The sequence below is a fragment of the Rana temporaria genome, assembly GCF_905171775.1.
Source record: "Rana temporaria chromosome 2 unlocalized genomic scaffold, aRanTem1.1 chr2f, whole genome shotgun sequence".
NCBI classification, from domain to species: domain Eukaryota; kingdom Metazoa; phylum Chordata; class Amphibia; order Anura; family Ranidae; genus Rana; species Rana temporaria.
Window position 1 is genome coordinate 253,144 of NW_024404411.1, and position 13,838 is coordinate 266,981.

Genomic DNA, 13,838 nt, shown 5'->3' on the forward strand with positions numbered 1-13,838 from the left:
CCTAGCGGCCAGCCTGAAAATGCAGCCTAAGATACGACGGTGTAAGACTCTTACACCTGTCGGATCTTAGGGATATCTATGCGTAACTGATTCTCTGAATCAGGCACATAGATACGACCTCCCGCACTCAGAGATACAACGGCGTATCAGGAGATACACCGTCGTATCTTGTTTCTAAATCTGGCCCAGTATGTTCAATTTAGATTTAGAATGAATCAATGGTTCAACACATACTATAACCAATCCAATAATACTTTACCAGGACATTAAGAAGTCATTTTGAGAAGCTTCAGTTATGAGTCCCACAGGACTCCTTTCAACCTTCCTACATCTTTCCTCCTTTCAGGATCTCCTCCTTCAGCCCGAGAGAGAGAGAGAGATCTTCTTCCTTCAGCCTCCAGAGAGATAGAGGGACATAGCGAGCTCCAGAGATCCTTTTTCTGTGATCTTTAGCTACTTTTATCCCACCCCAAAAGTGGGTGTGTGTCTCATTACTATGTAATTGATGATGTAATGTGACAATGTGCTTTATATATTACCATGACAACCAAGTATGCGGCCATCTTGAATAATTACCAATTTCAAATTCTAGGGGCAGTGTTGTATAAGAAATGACTTCTAATATTATTTTTGTTTATGTCTAAGAGAATTTATGACACCCTTTGACCTAGGCTCCACAGAAAATCATTAATTGACTAAGGTTGACAATCATGTGTCAACTTCCCTAGCCATCCTGGCGTTAGCTTAAATATATGGGCTAAGAATGTTTACCCCCACATAATTTAGCTGAGGCTATTAGTTAAAGTCCTTGAACCTAAAGTCATTGGAATTTAACTCTAATGCCGCGTACACACGATCGGAAGTTCCGACAACAAAACCGTGGATTTTTTTCTGACGGAATGTTGGCTCAAACTTGTGTTGCATACACACGATCACTCAAATGTTGTCTGAAATTCCGAATGTCAAGAACGCGGGGACGTACAACACGACGACGAGCCGAGAAAAATGAAGTTTAATGATTACGAGCATGTGTAGGATTTGTGTGCGTCGGAATTGCATAATAACTTTTGTTGTCGGAAAATTTGAGAACCATCTTTCAAATTTTTGTTGTCGGAGATTCCGACAGCAAATGTCTAATGGAGCCTACACACGGTCGGAATTTCCGAAAAAAAAGGCTCCCATCAAACATTTGTTGTCGGAATTTTCGATTGTGTGTATGCGGCATTATAGTTAAATTCCAATGACTTTCTTAGCCCATATATTAAAGCCAACGCCAGGATGGCTAGGGAAGTTGACACATGATTGTCAACCTTAGTCAATTAATGGTTTTCTGTGGGGCATAAGCCTAAAGCCTTGTACACACAACCAGCAAGAAAACTGCTGGCAGAGCTTTTTGCCGAGAAAACCGTTCGTGTGTATGGTTTCTCGTCGAGAAAACTGTTGCGAATCTCGATGAGAAAAAAAAAAGAACCTGCTCTCTATTTTCTCGTCGATAGTCTCAATTCTCTCGTCTGGATTCTCATGGGACTGTTTTCCGATGAGAAAAACGGTCATGTGTATGCTTTTCCGAGTTTTAAAAAAATGTGCATGCTCAGAATCAAGTATGAGACGGGAGCGCTCCTTCTGGTAAAACTAGCGTTCGTAATGGAGATAGAACATTTGTCAGCATTCTGAACCGCAGAAAACAATCTGAAAGCATGAAGACATGAAAAGCGCGAATCGTCTCTCACCAAACTTTTATCTAACACGCGGTAACACGAGATTAGCAAAAGCAGCCCCAAGGGTGGCGCCAGTGGAATCGAACGTCCCCTTTATACTACCGTCGTACGTGTTGTACGTCACCGCGTTTTAGAACAGCGAGATTTGGGCTTGACAGTGTGTATGCAAAGAAAGCTAGACAAGAATCCCATCAAGAAAAACTGTGTTTTTTTTCCTGATGAGATTCCCAGTCATGTGTACGAGGCTTAACAGTTATTCATGAATACCCTCACAAATAGAATATGTCTGCAACCTTTATCACAACAATCTATATATATACATAAATGGGTTTTCGAATAATACAACAGATACATTATTAAGATATATGAAAGAAACCTCCAGAGGTTGTTAGGAGTTCCTCCAGAGGTTGTTAGGAGATCCTCCAGAGGTTGTTAGGGGTTCCTCCAGAGGCTGTTAGGATTTCCTCCAGAGGTTGTTAGGGGTTCCTCCAGAGGTTGTTAGGAGTTCCTCCAGAGGTTGTTAGGGGTTCCTCCAGAGGTTGTTAGGAGTTCCTCCAGAGGTTTGTTAGGGGTTCCTCCAGAGGTTGTTAGGAGTTCCTCCAGAGGTTGGTAGGGATTCCTCCAGAGGTTGGTAGGAGTTCCTCCAGAGGTTGTTAGGGGTTCCTCCAGAGGTTGTTAGGGGTTCCTCAAGAGGTTGTTAGGAGTTCCTCCAGAGGTTGTTAGGAGTTCCTGCAGACGTTGTTAGGGGTTCCTTCAGAGGTTGTACTGGTTCCTCCAGAGGTTGTTAGGAGTTCCTCCAGCGGTTGTTATGGGTTCCTCCAGAGGTTGTTAGGAGTTCCTCCAGAGGTTGTTAGGGGTTCCTCCAGAGGTTGATTGAAGTGCCTGCAGAGGTTGTTAGGGGTTCCTCCAGAGGTTGTTAGGAGTTCCTCCAGAGGTTGTTAGGGGTTCCTCCAGAGGCTGTTAGGAGTTCCTCCAGAGGTTGTTAGGAGTGCCTGCAGAGGTTGGTAGGGGTTCCTCCAGAGGTTGTTAGGAGTTCCTCCAGAGGTTATTAGGGGTTCCTTCAGAGGTTGTTAGGGGTTCCTCCAGAGGTTGTTAGGAGTTCCTCCAGAGGTTGGTAGGGGTTCCTCCAGAGGTTGTTAGGGGTTCCTCCAGAGGTTGTTAGGGGTTCCTCCAGAGGTTGTTAGGATTTCCTCCAGAGGTTGTTAGGATTTCCTCCAGAGGTTGTTAGGGGTTCCTCCAGAGGTTGTTAGGGGTTCCTCCAGAAGTTGTTAGGAGTTCCTCCAGAGGTTGTTAGGGGTTCCTCCAGAGGTTGTTAGGAGTTCCTCCAGAGGTTGTTAGGGGTTCCTCCAGAGGTTATTAGGAGTTCCTCCAGAGGTTGTTAGGGGTTCCTCCAGAGGTTGTTAGGAGTTCCTCCAGAGGTTGTTAGGGGTTCCTCCAGAGGTTGTTAAGGGTTCTTTGAGTGATGAGCACTTTCTTTCCCTCAGATAAGTCACCATTGATACCAATTATCTTTTAAGAAATCTTTCCGCCCAGCCTGTTGTCAAATGACAACTGGGCGGGAAATTTGTCATTTTTGGTGGACCTCATATGACGTCCTCCTGAAACAAGTCGCACTGCGATCCGATCTGTCATCAGCTGTGCCCATTTGACCTGATCACCCAAAAGAATAATCAATACCACCGTGTCCCCATTGGAGGATTCCCCCCTCTCTTCCTGTTCTGGTGACAGCTAAAACATTTTGGGATTTTCTGTTACTTTCTATCTCATAGAAAACAGTGACACGGGGACATACAGAGAGGGTAAATCTCCCCAGTGGGGGGTGGGGGGGTGAACCCAGGACTATGTCCGCCGTCATTACCTTCCTCTGTCCAGAACCAGCACCATCCAAGACTCTTTAGCCCACTCAGTCACCAGACACAACACAGTGTAGGGTAAAAACCAGCAGACTACTTTATTTTCGCACATGTTACAACAGATATATCACTTCAAAATACTTCCCCCCACCCTTGGATTCAGGGCGGGTTAAACTGTCCAAGGACAATAGACACACAGGTCAGGTGTGTTCAAACTTCTCATCAGTAAACAGTCTTATCCACAGGGGGGCTGCTGGAGGAATCCCCCCTTCCTCTTTCCTCACAGCAAGACACTTACACATCCCATAATAGTTGAGGCTGACCCCACAATAGACAATAGAATACAGTCACACCCCAAACCATCACAGCAATATATATATATATACAACATTGAGTGTGACTAGCACAGATCATAGTGGGGTTCTCAGTCCCCCTGTGTCCCGATTAGAGACACAGGGGGATCTACACATAAGAGGGTCCGGGGAAGCTGGACAAGAAACCTCCAGAACTCTCCAAGGTAAGTTGAGTTGCACAAACCCCCCACCCAAAGTGACTCCCGTCACAGGTACCAATTATCTTTTAGGATATCTGTAACAAAACGTCCCACACTCTGCTTGAGTGCTTTCATCATATACCACTTCCTTCCAGTCTGTATTAATACTAAAAATAATAATAATAATAATAATAATAATAATAATAATAATAATAATAAAATAATAGTGCTAATAGCAAAATACTTCTACTGCCACTTAAAATAATAATAGTAATAAAAATAATAATAATAACAACAATAATAATAACAAAATACTACTACTATTAATAATAATAACAACAATAATACAAAAAATAGAATAACAACAACGACAGAAATAAAAATAACAAAATACTACCACTACTATTAATGATAATAACAAAATACTACTGCTACTATTACTATTACTACTACTACTAATAATAATAATAATAAAAGAATAATGACAATAATAAAAACTAAATATTTTTACTTTATTAATAGTAATAATAATAACAAAATACTACCACGACTACTATTAATAATAGTGGGGTGGATTCAGTAAGCAATTGCGTCTGCGTATCCATAGATACGCAGCGTAATTGCTAAGTAGCGCCGGCGTATCGACTTTCTGTATTCAGAAAGCTCAATACGCCGACTGCAGCCTAAGATATGACTGGCATAAGTCTCTTACGCCGTCGTATCGTAGGCTGCATTCTTACGCTGGCCGCTAGGTGGCGTTCCCGTAGTGGTCAGCGTAGAGTATGCAAATTGCATACTCACGCCGATTCACAAACGTACGCGTGCCCAGCATTCGAGTTTTACGTCGTTTGAGTACGGCGCTTCCGTCGTAAGGCTGCTCCTGCTATTAGGAGGCGCAGCCAATGGTAAGTATACACGTCGTTCCAGCGTCGCGATTTTCGAAATTTACATTGTTTGCGTAAGTGAATCGTGAATGGGGCTGGACGCCATTTACGTTCACGTCGAAGCAAATGACGTCCTTGCGACATCATTTACCGCAATGCACGTCGGGAAATTTTCCCGATGCGGGAACGCGCCTAATTTAAATGATCCACGCCCCCTACGGGATCATTTAAATTACGCGCGCTTACGCCGGCCACTTTTACGAAACGCCGCCGCACATTACGGAGCAAATGCTTCGTGAATGAAGCGTAGTTCAAGTAATTTACGGAGGCGTAGAGTAAAAACGGTACGCTGCGCCGCCGCAGTAGTGCGCTCCCCTACTTGAATCTACCCCAATGATAATAATAATAACAACAACAACAACAATAATAATACAAAAAAATAATAACATAAAAATAACAAAATACTTCTACTACTATTATTAATAATAATAATAATAATAATAGTAATAATAATAACAATAAAATAATAATAATAATAATAATAATAATAATAATAATAATAATAATAATAATAATAATAAAAGTAATAATAATAATAATAATAATAATAATAATAATAATAATAATAATAATAATGTTAATAATAATAATAATAATAACAATAAAATAATAATAATAATAATAATAATAATAATAATAATAATAATAATAATAATAATAATAATAACAATAAAATAATAATAATAATAATAATAATAATAATAATAACAATATAATAATAATAATAATAATAATAATAATAATAATAATAATAATAATAATAATAATAAAAGTAATAATAATAATAATAATAATAATAATAATAATAATAATAATAATAATGTTAATAATAATAATAATAATAATAATAATAATAATAATAATAATAATAATAATAATAGTAATAATAATAATAATAATAATAATAATAATAATAATAATAATAATAATAATAATAATAATAATAATAATAATAATAATAATAATATTAATAATAATAATAATAATAATAATAATAATAATAATAATAATAATAATAGTGATAATAATAATAATGTTAATAATAATAATAATAATAATAATAATAATAATAATAATAATAATAGTAATAATAATAATAATAATAATAATAATAATAATAATGTTAATAATAATAATAATAATAATAATAATAATAATAATAATAATAATAATAATAATAACAATAAAATAATAATAATAATAATAATAATAATAATAATAATAATACCACCATATTGATATTGGCCGTCCTATGAGGGTTTATCGGAGGAGACGCTGGGGAATTGTGGGTAATTATACACAGAGGGGTCATTTCAGTCTGTAGAGGAAGTTCAGAGGGCGGTAAATCTGCACGGCTAAGACAGGTAAGTAAGGAAATGCTTCTTCCTGCACAGAGGGGGATCTGTGACCATCCTGAGGTCTGACCTCATCTCTCCTATACTGGAGGTTTCATGGTTTAGTTTTCCTTAAAAGCCTCCCTAATGGGGCCCCTCCTACCCCCCCCCGGCCCCCATAATACTCACATGGGCTGCCCTGGCCATTGTTACACAGCTGGTTAGATGGAAAATGTCATGTGATAAATAATACATTTCTATACGTACAGGTAGAATAATACACCAGAAGAAAACACAAGGACAGCCCATGAGGGGTGGGGGGAGGGGCTTGTCTCTACAATAAGGTAGGTGTATACACTTACCTCCACTCCATCTATTCTGAACCCAAAGTGCTCAGTGGATCTGCACATGTGGTGTTGCATGTTTGTACAACACAGAGGAAGGCATTGTGTATAGAAGGAACAAACAGGTCAACATGAGGGGGTGGGGTAACATGGGGGGGCAACATGCCGGGAGCTGCCTGTAGGGAAGGAGAGCATAAATTATACAAAAAAGATGGCAACCACCCCAATTTATAACTAACTAGCCTGTACAGCCCATCTATCCAACCACATGGAGGGGCTATATATGCACCAACTTGGAGACTCTCAGATAAAGGACCGCAATATACAGAGGAGCCATGGTGAGGCGCTGTGGCTTCCAAATATATTTGCAACTAAACCATCTTGTTGGACGTGGTCAATAGTTTTTTTGGCAGGCTAGCCTGTAAGTGTTCTGGGAAATGTTCCCTTTGTTTGTGAAGGAGAACAAAAGCCTGTCCATAAATCTGGTTACCAGGGTGGGAAAACTGGACCCCCAGATGGGAAGGTCTAACAGGGTCCTGCCTGCTTGCCTGGCCGGTGCTTGAAAGCTGTCGGTAAACCATGGAGGGAGGGGGGGGGGGGCTGTGAGTAGTCAGATACCGCCATTGCCAGCCTGACCATGAGGGTAATTGGATGCAGACTGAGCTGTCAATAGAGATCCTGCCAACCTATACAGCAACAGAGAGGACCACCCACCACTACGAAGTGGACCTCTCTTTACTCCGCAGCACCACCCGGCCTTGACTTCCCCCCAGCAGTTTCAATCAACAGCATGGGCAGACTGGAGGGTATCTGCTTCACATCCTACCCTGTAAACTCGCCCCTTTCACCCACCATGGCCACCACATGACCTGTAGATAGGTTGACCACATGTCCCGAATTGCCTGGGATAGTCCGGCACCTTCATTCCAGGACAATACAGTGTCCCGGAATGAAATTGACACCACCCCCCACCCACCCTTTGTCTGATGCCCCCAAAAAACATTGCCGCTTTACTCACTGTACTTGCCCTGGCTGGGAATGTCTGGAGAGACACAATTTCAACCCCCTGCTTGTGATTGGAAAAATCATAAATCCCGCCTCTTGTGTCTAATCACTGCTGGGCAGTGTAGAGCCAGCATTGGAACAAGGTAAAACAGGTCTTGGCCGGCCAGGACAAGTACTGTCAGTGGAAATGTGGCGGCCTTTTTTGGGGACATGATTAGTGCTTCTGGGTAGAGCGCGTACCCGACGGCTGTGCGTTAATTCGTTACAGCCCAAGCTGATTTTTGGGAAGGGGGGTTGTCCCTGAATGGCAGTTTGAAAATGTGGTCACCCTACCTGTAGAGGGTCCCATAGTTTCTCATGGTGGCCCTAAGTGACATAAGCCATGCAAAGCCCCCCAAACTTTTTATACTTCCCTTTTTTGTGCTCCCTCACCGCTCTTTTCTCAGCCATAGTACAAGAATTAGTGATGACGGTGATCAGGGGGAGTAGTGATGTCCCTTCCTTGGTCATGTGACTGTGAGCGGGTCTAGCGATTGGATGCAAGGCCTAAAGCGGCGGAAGTAACACGCTCCCCCATGCCTGAAGGCCCCAGTTAGTGTCCCCAAAGGAAAGAGCAATAGAGGAGCACAAGCAGGGTGAGTATAAGATGGTGGAGGGGGTCCCTTTGTAGAGACCCTGTTACTCTTCCCAGCATGAAGAAGGTGACAGTGTCCCTTCCAATTACACTCGATCAGTAGGGTCAGTTATTTTGGTGTTTTGGTAAATGTGGGGGAAATAAAAGGCGGGTGAGGAATCCAGAGACGCAACACAGACACAACTTACACTCAGCGATCTGTACGTTCTCCGACTGTCGGACAGGAGAGCCCCGGTCAGTCCACATATATATAACACAGGTGATTATACCACGGAGGTCACTCACAGGAGAACGAGTCTCCGTCTCGGAGAGTTCAGGAATAATTGGTCCCTCCGCAGCCAAGAAACGTCTCTCCCGAGAATTCAGAAAATAAACTGTCTGTCATTATAATTATAATCAGAGATTTATTAGTATTTGATTAATTTCTTCTGGCTCAATAAAATATGTGTGTGGATGTTGTCAGCTTCATGAGAATAATCAATACAACGTCTACTACAGGTTCATAAGTTGTGCGTCTACGTGGGCTGGTTATTAAAAAAAATATAGTTAATATTTAATACTATGTATGTGAGTCTATATATATATATATATATATACATTGGGGCAGATCCACAGAGATCTGCACGGGCGCAGCGTATGGGAGATACGCTACGCCGCTGTAACTTACATTTTTAAACTTTGAATCCTCAAAGAATTCCGACCGCAAGTTACGGCGGCATAGTCTATCTCTTGCGGCGTAAGGGCGCCTAATTCAAATCGGCGAGTAGGGGGCGTGTTTCATTTAAATGAAGCGCGTCCCCGCGCCGAATGAAATGCGCATGCGCCGTCCCTAAATTTTCCGCCATGCATTGCGCGAAATGACGTCGCAAGGACGTCATTTTTTAAACTTAGACGTGACTTACGTCCATCCCGATTCACAGACGACATTTCCGACGTCCATACCTAACATGACTTACCCCTGTAAAGGGGTAACTTTACGCTGGCGTATGTCTTACGTAAACAACGTATCTTGATACTCCGGGCGCACGTACGTTCGTGAATTGGCGTATCTAGCTCATTAGCATATTCAATGCGGAAATCTACGGAAGCGCCACCTAGCGGCCAGCGTAAATATGCAACTAAGATACGACGGTGTAAGAGACTTACACCGCTCGTATCTTAGCCAAATTTATGCGTAACTGATTCTAAGAATCAGCCGCATAGATATGACGGCTCTCATTCGGACTTACGACGACGTACATGGCGATACGCCGTCGTAAGTCCTTTGAGAATCTGGGCCTATGTTTTTTCTGCAATGCATGAATCTATCCATTATTCATATAGGGGTGGAAAGGAGAGAGGGGCAGCGCCTGTGCGCCTTTAATGGACGCACTGTTACACGGGTCTCAAGCTGCAGGCACTCGTGTTCCTCCTGCCCCTCGGTTCCCTCTGTTCCACTCCCAGCGGGACCTGGACTGGAGATACAAGAGAGGCCGACCTCGTCATTTCAGTCTCCCTTCAGGTACGTGACAGCCAGGCTTTACTGCCAACTGCATAGCTCCACACCTATGTTCTAGAGAATTCTACCAGCTCTCTGGTAAGCAGAGGGAGCTAGCAGACTGGCAGCAGATGAGAACACTGACCAGACCGAACTAATCAATTGCAGCCATACTAGTTGCAGTGAGGCCAGCTAAATGTACCTACCGGCTCCAGTACTAAACCTAACTAATACTGGCACCTACCTAGGGGGGGGGGGGGTGCTACAAAAAAAACACACAACTTAGTTTAGTTTTTGTGTCTTTTATTCGATTTCAAAAGAATATCTTCTTACAAAATAGTTTTTCGTTTTTTTCTTACCTCTCAATTACATCTCCTTTTTTGGTTTTATTTTCACAAAGTTTCCTTTACAATACTCTTTCAAGAAAAATAAAAATTGTCTTAATTTCTTACTTTTTGTGACAATACCTTGGAAAATATATAAACGATCGATCTCAATACACTGGATTATGGGAAAATAACACAAAGCCCCGCCTTCTCGGGACCATTTCATATCTCTGTCCAAAAAAATAAAGATATTACACAGCAGAATACTAATTACACATTTCTTTTGCCTTTTCTTGGTGTTTAGACAGGGTTGCTAGAAAATTTAATTTGTCAGGTAGTAATTGTCCTGGTTGATTGATAGAAGATTCACTTATTAATTTCTGGAATTGCTGCACTTTTCTCTTCTGTCACTAGGTGGCACTGTGGCTGGTGACATTAGATTGACAGGGGCTTAGCAAGGTCAGATCATGAATGGATGGGGTTTCTCAGCCAATTGGCAGAGGGTTTCTTTTAGTCCCTTGGCCTGCTGGGAGAGACTATTTTATTTGGGTGAATTTAGGTGATCAGGGTTCTGTGCCACCTGGATGGCTGGACATGTGTTATGTCACCCCGGGTTGCTACGCCTGAAGCCTGAGGCCTATCCCGGGGACACCTGGCTGCTAGGCTGCCTGAGGGCCTATCCAGGAGCAGGAGACGCAGCATAGGGTTGCTAAGCCGGAAGCCTGAGGCCTATCCTGGGGACACCTGGCTGCTAGGCTGCTGGAAGGCCTACCCAGGAGCAGGAGATTCAGCATAGGGTTGCTAAGCCGGAAGCCTGAGGCCTATCCCGGGGACACCTGGCTGCTAGGCTGCCTGAAGGCCTACCCAGGAGCAGGAGACGCAGCATAGGGTTGCTAAGCTGGAAGCCTGAGGCCTATCCCGGGGGGACTACAGGATTGGAGTCCAACCGAGTTGTGAAGGTTCAGCCGGACTGGGGAACCATTTGTGGTAGAGGGGAAGGGACATGTGCTATGTCACCCCCGGGTTGCTGCGCCAGAAGCCTGAGGCCTATCCCTGGGACAGCTGGCTGCTAGGCTGCCTGAGGGCCTATCCAGAAACAGGAGAAGCAGCGTAGGGTTGGGACGGCAGGATTGGAGTCCAACTAAGCATGTACTGGCCATAGGGACGACCAGGAGTTTCCCGGTGGGCCAATGGCTCAGTGGGCTGGTCAAGTGCAGTCATGGAGCCGCTCCTCTCTGACAGTGAGTGATCGCAATTTTACTCCTGTTAGGAGGAGCAGCTGCCATCACTTGCTGGAGAGAAGATTCTGCTTCCTCCAGGATGCAGGGGGAGCTAGACAGCCGGTAGACTTTCCTTCCTCTCTGATGAGTCATCAGCTGTCAATGGGCTTCCCCGCTGACAGCTGAATAAAAAAAAATAAGCTGCCAATTAAAAAAAAAAAACGGCATGGGGTTCCCCTTCCCTAGTCCATTCCAGACCCTTTGGGTCATTTGGGGGCTTCCAGATTCTGATAATCCCCCTGCCTGCATGCCACCACAACCACCAGCCAGGGTAAGATTGGGGAAAAGGTGCTTTGAGGTGGGGGGGGGGCACTATGCACTGGTATGGACTAGAGCGGGGATATGCAATTAGCGGACCTCCAGCTGTTGCAGAACTACAAATCCCATGAGGCATAGCAAGACTCTGACAGCCATGAGCATGACACCCAGAGGCAGAGGCATGATGGGATTTGTAGTTTTGCAACATCTGGAGGTCCGCTAATTGCATATCCCTGGGTCACTAGAGGGAGGGGGCACTATGTTTTTTGTCCTTTTTTTACAATAGCTGGATGCATGCAATTGCAACCGCGAGTCAATATAAATGTGATTTGACTTGTGTTTTTTTTTGTCTTTAGAAATGTCATTTTTGCTGCAGCAGGTTCTATACATGGTACACATGCACCACTTTACAGGCAGACTAAGGGAACCCCCAGGCACTAAATTTAGAGCAATTGTTCATTTGTATTGTTGCACTTTAAGCATAATTAGAATCACTGCTCCTGAAAAAAATGTAAAAACTTACAGGCCCCCCAAGGCATTACCCGGACCCCCCATACCCCTATTATGGCCAATTACTTGCATATAAGCCTTTAAAATTTTCATTTTTTTGTGAAGGAGGGGGGTGTCCCTGAATGGCAGTTTGGAAATGTGGTCACCCTAGCTTGAGGGACCTTGCTACGCTTGGTAAGTCTATTGTTTGCTGGGAGGATTCTGGGTAACAGTGGTGGTGCGTCCATAGTGGGTGCAGGAGTGCCGCCCCCTATCTCCTGCAACCGTCACTCACCAATTGATAGGTTCATGCATTGCATGAATCTATCTATTGTCACCGCTGCCGCCCTCTATTAAGGTGTCCGGCCCCCTGTTGAGCGCTGGTCATCTGAATTACAGCGGTGGGTGTGTTTTGGAAGTGCCTGATTAAAGCCATTGGCTCTAATAGGCTTCCTGATTGGAGCCTGTGGCCTCTAATCGGCTTTCAAATGGTTAAAAAGAGGGTGCACTGCTGTGCATTCCCTGTTTAAACATTGCTTTGTTAAGGAATCGCTTCGCTAACACTGACAATTAGGTGCACCGGGTCTGGTTGCCGGTCACCTGATTGGCTGAAGCGACGGGTGCTGTGATTGGACGCCTATCAGGCATCCAATCATAGCAGAGATGACTTTGAGGACAGGAGAAGACATCAAGGACTTGGAGGGAGTGTGGAGGAGGATGGCGCTGACCCGAGAAAGATAAGTGCCGGGCGGGGGGGAAACTGGCTGCATTTGATGGGCAAACTGGCTGCATTTGGGGGGAAACTGGCTGCATTTGATGGAGAAACTGGCTGCATTTGATGGGAAACTGGCTGCATTTGGGGGGAAACTGGCTGCATTTGATGGGCAAACTGGCTGCATTGGGCGGGGGGGGGGGGGGACTGGCTGCATTTGATGGGGGAAACTGGCTGCATTTGGGGGGAAACTGGCTGCATTTGATGGGGAAACTGGCTGCATTTGAGGGGGAAACTGGCTGCATTTGGGGGGAAACTGGCTGCACTTGATGGGGAAACTGGCTACATTTGATGGGAAACTGGTTGCATTTGATGGGCAAACTGGCTGCATTTGGGGGGAAACTGGCTGCATTTGATGGGGGAACTGGCTGCATTTGATGGGGAAACTGGCTGCATTTGAGGGGAAACTGGCTGCATTTGATGGGCAAACTGGCTGCATTTGGGGGGAAACTGGCTGCATTTGATGGGGGAACTGGCTGCATTTGATGGGGAAACTGGCTACATTTGATGGGAAACTAGCTGCATTTGATGGGGAAACTGGCTGCATTTGATGGGGAAACTGGCTGCATTTGATAGGGGAAATTGGCTGCATTTGATGGGGGAAACTGGCTGCATTTGAGGGGGGAAACTGGCTGCATTTGAGGGGGAAACTGGCTGCATTTGAGGGGGGAGACTGGCTGCATTTGAGGGGGGAAACTGGCTGCATTTGGGGGGAAACTGGCTGCATTTGAGGGGGGAAACTGGCTGCATTTGATAGGGGAAACTGGCTGCATTTGATGGGGAAACTGGCTGCATTTGGGGGGAAACTGGCTGCATTTGAGGGGAAACTGGCTGCATTTGATGGGCAAACTGGCTGCATTTGGGGGGAAACTGGCTTTATTTGGGGGGAAACTGGCTGCATTTGATGGGTA